This window comes from Bos javanicus, chromosome 11, assembly GCF_032452875.1.
Source record: "Bos javanicus breed banteng chromosome 11, ARS-OSU_banteng_1.0, whole genome shotgun sequence".
In the NCBI taxonomy this organism is placed as follows: Eukaryota; Metazoa; Chordata; class Mammalia; order Artiodactyla; family Bovidae; genus Bos; species Bos javanicus.
The window spans coordinates 89,528,938-89,537,402 of NC_083878.1; positions in this window are offsets into that span (position 1 = coordinate 89,528,938).

Sequence of the window (8,465 nt, forward strand, 5' to 3'; positions counted from 1 at the left end):
ATAGTCATGTATGATATAAGAGTTGGACCATGAAGAAAGCTGAGTGCCAAAGAATTTATGCTTTTGAACTGAGGAGAAGACTCTTGAGAGTCCCTTGGACTGCAAGAAGATCCAACCAGTCCATCCTAAAGAAATCAGTCCTGAATATTCATTGGAAGGACTGATGCTGAACCTGAAGTTCCAACACTTTGGTCCCCTTATGGGAAAAGCTGACTCATTGGAAAAGACTCTGATGCTGGGAAAGATTGAAGGTGGGAGGAGAAGGGGATGACAGAAGATGAGATGGTTGGATGGCATCACCGACTCAATGCACATGAGTTTGAGTAAACTCCGGGAGTTGGTGATGGACAGGAAAGCCTTGCGTGCTGCAGTCCATGCGGTCACAAAGAGTCAGACATGACTGAGCAACTGAACTGAACTGAACTGAACCTCAGATCATCAGGCATTAGATCCCAGAGGGTGGGGACTCCTGCCTTAGTATGTTTTAGGTTTTGTTCGGGACATGAGAAATTGAAAACAATATGTCTTATGTGGTTAAGGAGATCAAAATACAGTAGTTAAAAGGGTTTTACCTCAGTTATCTCTGTTTGCGGATTCAGGTTTGAAGATTTTGAATCTTTTATCAATGCACATATATAAAAGTATATATATATACACACATATATATCTTTATATACTTATACATGTATATGTACATATACAGGCATTAACTTAGGAGAACATCAAACCTGGCAAAGAGCAGGCATTTAAATTTTGGTTTCTCAAACGTGGCACAGAACAGGCATTTAAATTTTGGTTTCTTTTTTGCCCTTGCATTTGAGAAGGTACTGAAATAAAAACAGAGAGCTACAATAGTTTGATTCCATCGTATAAATCACTTTTAAACCTGCTTTCCTCGCAGGAATGCTGCCTGTTTATACACTGAGACGTATCAGCGATGGTCTTATCCTGTCTGACCAGCTGTTAAGTACACTTTCAAACCAGCAAAATGGACTAATGACCTTGGCATTAAAGATGCATAAAAGCAAATGTCGCTGCCCTTCCCTGCCACTTGAAGGCAACAAATAAATATGTATAAGAGGGTGTTTTGTCTTCAGTCCTTTCTAGCTGACTTCCTCCCTGCAGAAGTGGTCGTTTCAGTGCTAGGGCCCTGGAGTTGCCATCAGTCATGAGCCTTTCATCCAGCTGTCCCCGTCTCCTCTCACCCGAGCAGGTACACTTGTCAAGGGTATTCAGCTCACATCAAATCCAACAAATATGTATGGATTCCAAGACTTTATGAAACAGTCATTGTTTAAATAAAACCTTAGTTTTAAAAGTTTGCTTACAGTTATAGCTTCGTCTTTTAGTTAATGGCTTAGTGGATCCTGTTTTTCAGAAACTGTTCACCACCTATTCTAGTATGAGGAGGCTTTCCCATGAGAGAATGAGGGATTCTGCAAGAAGTACGTTTGTTCTCAAATGCAAACACGTTGACTGCATTCACACCAGAGAACAAAGAAGCAAAAAAACCTAAATTCAGGCAATGACATTTTCCTACATAGAACTCTGTGTTTAAATAGTATTTACTCATCAAAGATTAGTTTATTTTAAAATGCATTCACTCTTTGCTCTATATTGGAAGCTGAAACAATACAACATTAATAAATAAAAACTAACCAAAAAATACTTGAAAAAAATTTTTCCAGGCAAAAACCAGAGCTTCTATCATTTTATTTTCGTGATGCTATCTTAATTTGGGGGGGGGAAGGTTAAATTATTCTGAAAGCTATGAACCATCTACATATTTATTCTTTTTAAAGGTTCTGTGGTGTGTTAGCATCTGTATTGCCAGAAAACAAAATTTTCTTCAAAGTTATTCTTGGGCAGGCCTGGGACTCAACCCATATGTCTCCCAGTTAGTTGCAGCTCAAGGCTTGAATTTATGTGACTTGTTCCAAACTTGTTTGCAGTGTTATTTGCTTCAGTGAATGCTTGGCGCCACCTATGGATGGACTCTCAGAATTTCACTTCTCTTTATCAGAAAACCACGTCTCACAAAAATGGTTTTTTGAAGCCCGTCAAGATTTCAGAGCATATGGGTGAAAATAAAATATTATTTTGATTAAGTTATTTTATATGCAGTAGGTGAAATGGCATCATCCTTCCACATAAGTCCTTGGGCTGGGTGATATTGTAGAAAAAGACAAGGACGCATTTTCTTATCAGCCCTAGCTATCTCTTAAAATACTTCCCTTGGCTGTTCTTTCTGAGGCATCTCTCGGGGAAGTCAAATGCATGTCTGTGCATCAGCTTTAAGAAGAGAATTACGTCGGCCCAGCAACAAATGATCACTTAACACAAAGCTGAGCATGGCACTCTCTTCTTCCTTCTGTATTACCTGGAGATACAGACAATTTAGAGACTCAGTGTTCCCTACAGAGAGAAGTCCAGGGGGAATTTCAAGATGCATTATCCTGATGTAATAAATACCTTTCAGAAAACACTTTTAGCTTGCGACAGCCCTAGAACAAGTGATGTTTCTCAAACCACACTGGCCTGGCTCCTCCTTCCCCATGTACAAAGTAACCAGAGGCACCAACTGGAGTTTTATGTCTCTTTCCTGTGAATTAGGGAAAAATCAACAAAAGCTGAAACGCCGTTCCTATTGGTATTAAATACCCCAATTCATATCTCCCGTTGCGTCTCCACAACGGAAATCGTGAGGCTTAGATGAGAGAGGCAACTGACTTGTAATATTTCTGCTAATCCATCTGCCCAATGCTAAGCCACTGCTTCCTTTTTTCATCTTCACTGTAACAAAGAACAGTTGGGCAGCTATTGATGGTGAAGCTCAGCAGTCAACTACCTTGTAAATTAGAAGCCGTGGCTGTAAAAACGGATTTGTATATCACCGGGAGTGGAGAGTGTGTCTGCCTTGTAAATTTAATTAAACAGCAGGTGCAAAAATCAGGTCATATGGCTTTGATGTGCCCCGTGCGAGGATGACAACGAGACAATGATTCTAATAGGAAGACATTTGCATACATTTGCATTGGGGAGCAGAGAGCACTGCAGCTCTCATCCACTTTCATATTTAATTTCCAGGAAGTTGAATGAGATTTGAACAAATGCTTTCTATTTAGACATTACAGGAAAACACAAGGAAGGTGTTAGCCCTGAAACAGACTCAGTGGACTGAAGACTAAGATGCCCTGATGCGCATTTTTAAAATACAACTGGGCATACTGGAAACTGGAGTACACCTAGAAACGGAAGGAAACGGCACAAGGAGAAGAGAGTGTGAAAATATGTACTATCTCTTTTTTAATCTTTTGCAGATAGTGTAACACTGATTGACTCTTCCTTCTCAGTCGTCTGTTCAGGAGGGGTCACAATAGTTCTGTGCTCCAAGAGTCGGAACCGTTAAGTGAAATGGCTGATGGATGAAAGAAGATGAAATGATGAAAGATGGGGGAAAAAAGACTTTTCACATACAGCTATTAGCACTTTAGATACGTTTTTAAAACAATATACTTTCTACTTTGCTGCCTTATTGAGGAGTCCATACCTTTGATAACAGCAAACCAGAATGTTTAGTATAGACATCTTTCCTCTCCCTGTGATTGCCTGCTCAGGTATTAGAATATAGTAAACAAACAAGCACTACTAGAAATCAGTATTATCTTTAAGGTGGCCCCAGAAAGCCCAGGTGATGGATAAAGGACTCGCCTGCCAATGCAAGAGACATAAGAGATGCAGGTTCCATTCCTGGGTTGGGATGATCCCCTGGAGAAGGAAATGGCAACCCACTCCAGATTCATGCCCAGAGAATCCCATGGACAGTGGAGCCTGGAGGGCTACAGACCATGGGGTTTCAAGGGCTTCCCCAGTGGCTCATTGGTAAAGAATCCACCTGCGATGCAGGAACCGCAGGAGATGTGGGATCAATCCCTGGGTTGGGAAGATCCCCTGGAGGAGGGCATGGCAACTCATTCCAGTATTCATTTCAGGAGAATTCCATGGACAGAGGACACTGGTGGGCTACAGTCCATGGGGCTCCACAGAGTTGGACATGAGTGAAAAGACTTAGCAGCAACAAGAGGAAAGCCTGTCCAGGTGAGAGGGACGAGACACAAGCCCTTGAGCCAAGAGGTCCAGCGCAGGGAGCGAGCTCCGCCCGTGGCAAAGGTCATGAGGAAGGAGGCTTGGCATACGCAAAGGCAGGATCAAGCCTCAGGAGTCTCCCTGGAAATTCTCGAGCATCTACCCCCAAAACCAGAGTCTGCCTACTTTCCGCTTTGTGCTTTCACCTACACCTCTGACTTTACGGGGGGCTGTCCCCCACTACCTCTCTCTGAAAAAGAGTTAGCTTACAGCTCCAGTTAATAATTCCTGGGTGTGACAGTGTTTCAACCTACAAACTCCTTTGGAAGTCCTCTAGCCTGCCTAAATAGGTTTTTTCCGGCAACATGTGATTGTTCAGAGCCTCCCAACTGTGAGAGGCAGGAGATGTTCTAAACTGTCTAAACACAGATTCCTTTGAGTAGTTAAAAGATTGATTAGAAATTGTATTGGTGAAGGGTTTTTCACTTGTTGGGCCAATGTTTGCTGCTAAGTCTCCATACCCCTTACCTACTGTGTCCTTGGCAGTGTATTGATTGATATAATGGGTGTATAGAAATGTAAGCAGTTGCCTCAATGTTTGTAACCTTGGACCCTTGAGTTAATTCTTTTCTTGATTGAGCCCACCTCACCTTTGCCCTATAGGAATGCAACTTTCTCCAGTGCTTTTTGGAGGCTGGCGCCTGACTTTAGAATAATCACCTTTAGAGAAAAATAAGTTTCTTAAAATGTTAGCAGGCTTCCTGGCCAGAAGATGATGTAAATCACCTAAACTTTTGCATATGATAAGTTTGAAAGCCTGGCTTCGATAAGGATCAGGAACTGCTGTCTTTGCATGACTCTACCCCTTCCCCCATTATCCTCTATGCACAGCTTAAGGTATAAAACTACTTTGGAAAATAAAATATGCCCTTTTTTGTTCACCGAAATTTGGTCTCCCCATGTCGTTCTTTCTTTCACCTTCTAGCTGAACTTTTCCTCTGAGGCAGGGAAGCTCGTCAAGCCTACTAATTTTGCCTGGGCTTCTAAGATCTGACCGGGGAGGCCTTAGTGTCTCCTCTCCTTCGGGAGAACGGGAGGACGCCTGTGGCCTTCGTAGGTGACGTAAATTCCCTGCTTTGGAATTTTATTCAGCCTCTTTTCTTCACTGAATTTCTTCGCTGAGCTATCCTTATTTCACCACTCTTTATATCCTTAATAAACGTTTAATTAAGCAGTTGTTTCCTGATCCTCGCCGACGCCGTCCCCGCTTCGAATTCCCTGGATCAGCCGGGGCTGGTCCCCGGCAGTCCAGGAGAACTCCCCTGCAGAGCCTGGCCTCACCTCTCCTCAGTTTTACTGAAACCTCCTTCTAAATGTTGCTGCTCCCCTTGGAGAATTCATCCTTTCCACCCCGTCTGCAGATCTGAGACTGCCCGGAGCTCTTTTCTCATCTTTCCGATCCCTGATCCCTTTCTTTTCCTGAGTACAGCTAAGGTCATCCCAGACCTTGCCCTTCTGGGTATTAACTTGGAATTCTACCCCTTTTGTGGACGTTATGATCAGACATTGTCAGCACAAGTTTGTGTGCCTGACACACAGTAGGCCAAGCACATCAAAAGCGTCCGAGCTTGGAGCAGAGAAGGGTTTACTGCAGAGCCCTGCAAGGAGATGGTGGCTTGTGCCCTAAAAAGCCCTGGGCTCCCCCAGGGAGTTCAGCAAAGCATTTTTAAAAGCCCAGCGAGGCGGGGAGTCACAAGGTCTGTGATCAGCTTGCGCATAGTTCTCTGACTGGCTGAGGACAAGGCAGCAGGGGCATGTCACAGGCTCCAGCAGGCCTGGGACTTTGAGCTCAGGGTTATGAAGTAGCTAACCTTTTCCATTTGTTTGAGGGGACTTTCACATCTGCAAAACAGCTCAGGAAATGTGCATCAAATGCTTTTGATGTATTCAAAAGCTGCTCGGTTATGACATAGGGTTAGACAAAAAGATGTGACTTCAGGTTTCCAGTAAATTTTGTTGCTATTATTTATTAAAACTAAATTTTACCATATTGTCTATTTGAGATACTTCAGAAAGTCAGCTTTCAAATAAACCATGCTTTCATTGTGATATCCGATAATTTATTTGTTCTGATTAACTTGCTTACAGTTCATCGACGTGGTAAAATATTCTACGTGTGTGCTAAGTCCCTTCAGTCGTATTCAACTCTTTTCGACCCTGTGGACTGTAGCCCACCAGGCCCCTCTGTCTTTGGGGTTCTCCAGGCAAGAATACTGGAGTGAGTTGCCATGCCCCTCCTCCAGGGGATCTTCTCAAGCCACGGATTGAACCCAAGTCACTTAAGTCTCCTGCATTTGCAGGTGAGTTCTTTACCACTAGTGCCACCTGGGGAGCCTGAAATATCTTACAGGAAGCAGGAAACCACGTGCTCTTATCTTTAAGTAGGCTTTTCAGGCACTGCTGCTGCTGCTAAGTCGCTTCAGTCATGCCCGACTCTTAGCGACCCCATGGACCGCAGCCTACCAGGCTCTTCCATCCATGGGGTTTTCCAGGCAAGAGTACTGGAGTGGGTTGCCATTGCCTTCTCCGTTTCAGGCATTGTCCCTTCTGAATTCTAATTGCTTATTGCATTGCTCATCCTCCCCCACTAGGTTGCCAACTCCATGAGGACAAGAAGGGGTTCATTCTGTCACAATGTCCTTAGTATTTACTCCAGTATCTGGCTTATGGTGCTGTTTGCTGCTGAGCTCAGTTGCTAAGTTGTGTCTGACTCTTTTGTGGCCCCGTGGACTGTAGTCTATCAGGTTCCACTGCCCATGGGCTTTCCCAGGCAAGCATACTACAGTGGGTAGCCATTTCCTCCTCCAGAGGATCTTCCCGACCCAGGGATCAAACCCACATCTCCTGCTTGGCAGGTGGATTCTTTACCACCGTACCACCTGGGAAGCCTATATATATATGTATCTTTGAATCACTTTGTTGTACACCTGAAACTAGCACAATATTGTAAATCAGCTATATTTCAATTAAAAGATATACAAAAACAAACCTGCAGCCTGTCCTGGTTACACAAAAGAGCCCTTTCCAGTCAATGAGCTTCTGCCTAGGGACTCACACACAACTTTACCCAAGGAAAAACAAGGCACCCCAAAACATCAAGATAATGGTCTAGAAAGTAGCTCTCTAAGGAATCTAATCTCTAAGGAATCTTGACTTTAAAGCAAATGCAACACACAGATTAAGTTGCTGTCACAATGAAATCATTGTGGAATACCTGTATTTATATGAGATTTTGCTATGCTTCTTGAAGGATGACTTTTGACACTGTTGAAGACAATAAAATTAGCTAATGGCCAAATAACATTTACTTCTCATCATATCGCAAATCCTAAGACTAATGCATCATTCAGAACAAGCCAGCCAATGAGACACCTCTGAGTCTGAATTTTCTCACCTGTCAAATAGCAGGTAGTGGTTAAGATTATAATACAGCAGAAACATGAGAGGGCAACTGGGACGCTCGGTACAAACGTCCTTAAACAGCCACAGACAGCATTGCTCCTGTTGTTGACTGAAAGAAAAATACACAACATGAGAGTTGTGAGCTACATTTTATTTGGGGCAAAATGAGGACTGCAGCCCAGGAGACAGCACCTCAGATAGCTCTGAAAATTGCTCCAAAGAGGTACTGGGGGAAGGTGAAAGGGGATTTTGGTGAAGGGGGAATACATGTATCAAGCACATATTTTTCCAGAAGTTTTCTGCTAGTCACTAGGAACAGGAGTCACCATGAAGGACTTTAGTGCTCTTCTAAATATGGAGAAATACAAGAATCGAGCTCATGAAATCAGCTCCTGAAAATATCTAATCATCCGAAGACCTGTCCTGCCAGTTTTTTTCCCCAGAGCACTTAGCGCCTCCTTTCTGCTCTCCTCCCTGAACTCCTTTCAGGGCGTGTTGCAGGTCAGCAGCTATAGCAGCTCATGATTTAATCCTTGTAGAGGTAAATGGCAAGTGCCAGTGGCAAGTGCCAATTTATAGCTGGCACCATACACAGGAGGAGCTGTGAATGAATGAATGCATGCATTTATAACACAGGTCTCAAGACATCTCTCATCTCCTGTGCACTGGTAGGTAAGACCCCTGGATTTCCATTTTGGATGCAATTTAATCCAATATGGGCTCTTTGCAGCCTCCCTAGTGGCTCAGTGGTAAAGTATCCACCTGCAATGCAGGAGACACAGACTCAGTCCCTGGGTGGGGAAGATCCCCTGGAGGAGTACATGCCTGCCCACTCCAGTATTCTTGCCTGGAGAATCTCGTGGACAGAGGAGCCTGGTAGGCCACAGTCCATAGGGTCACAAAGGAGACAGACATGG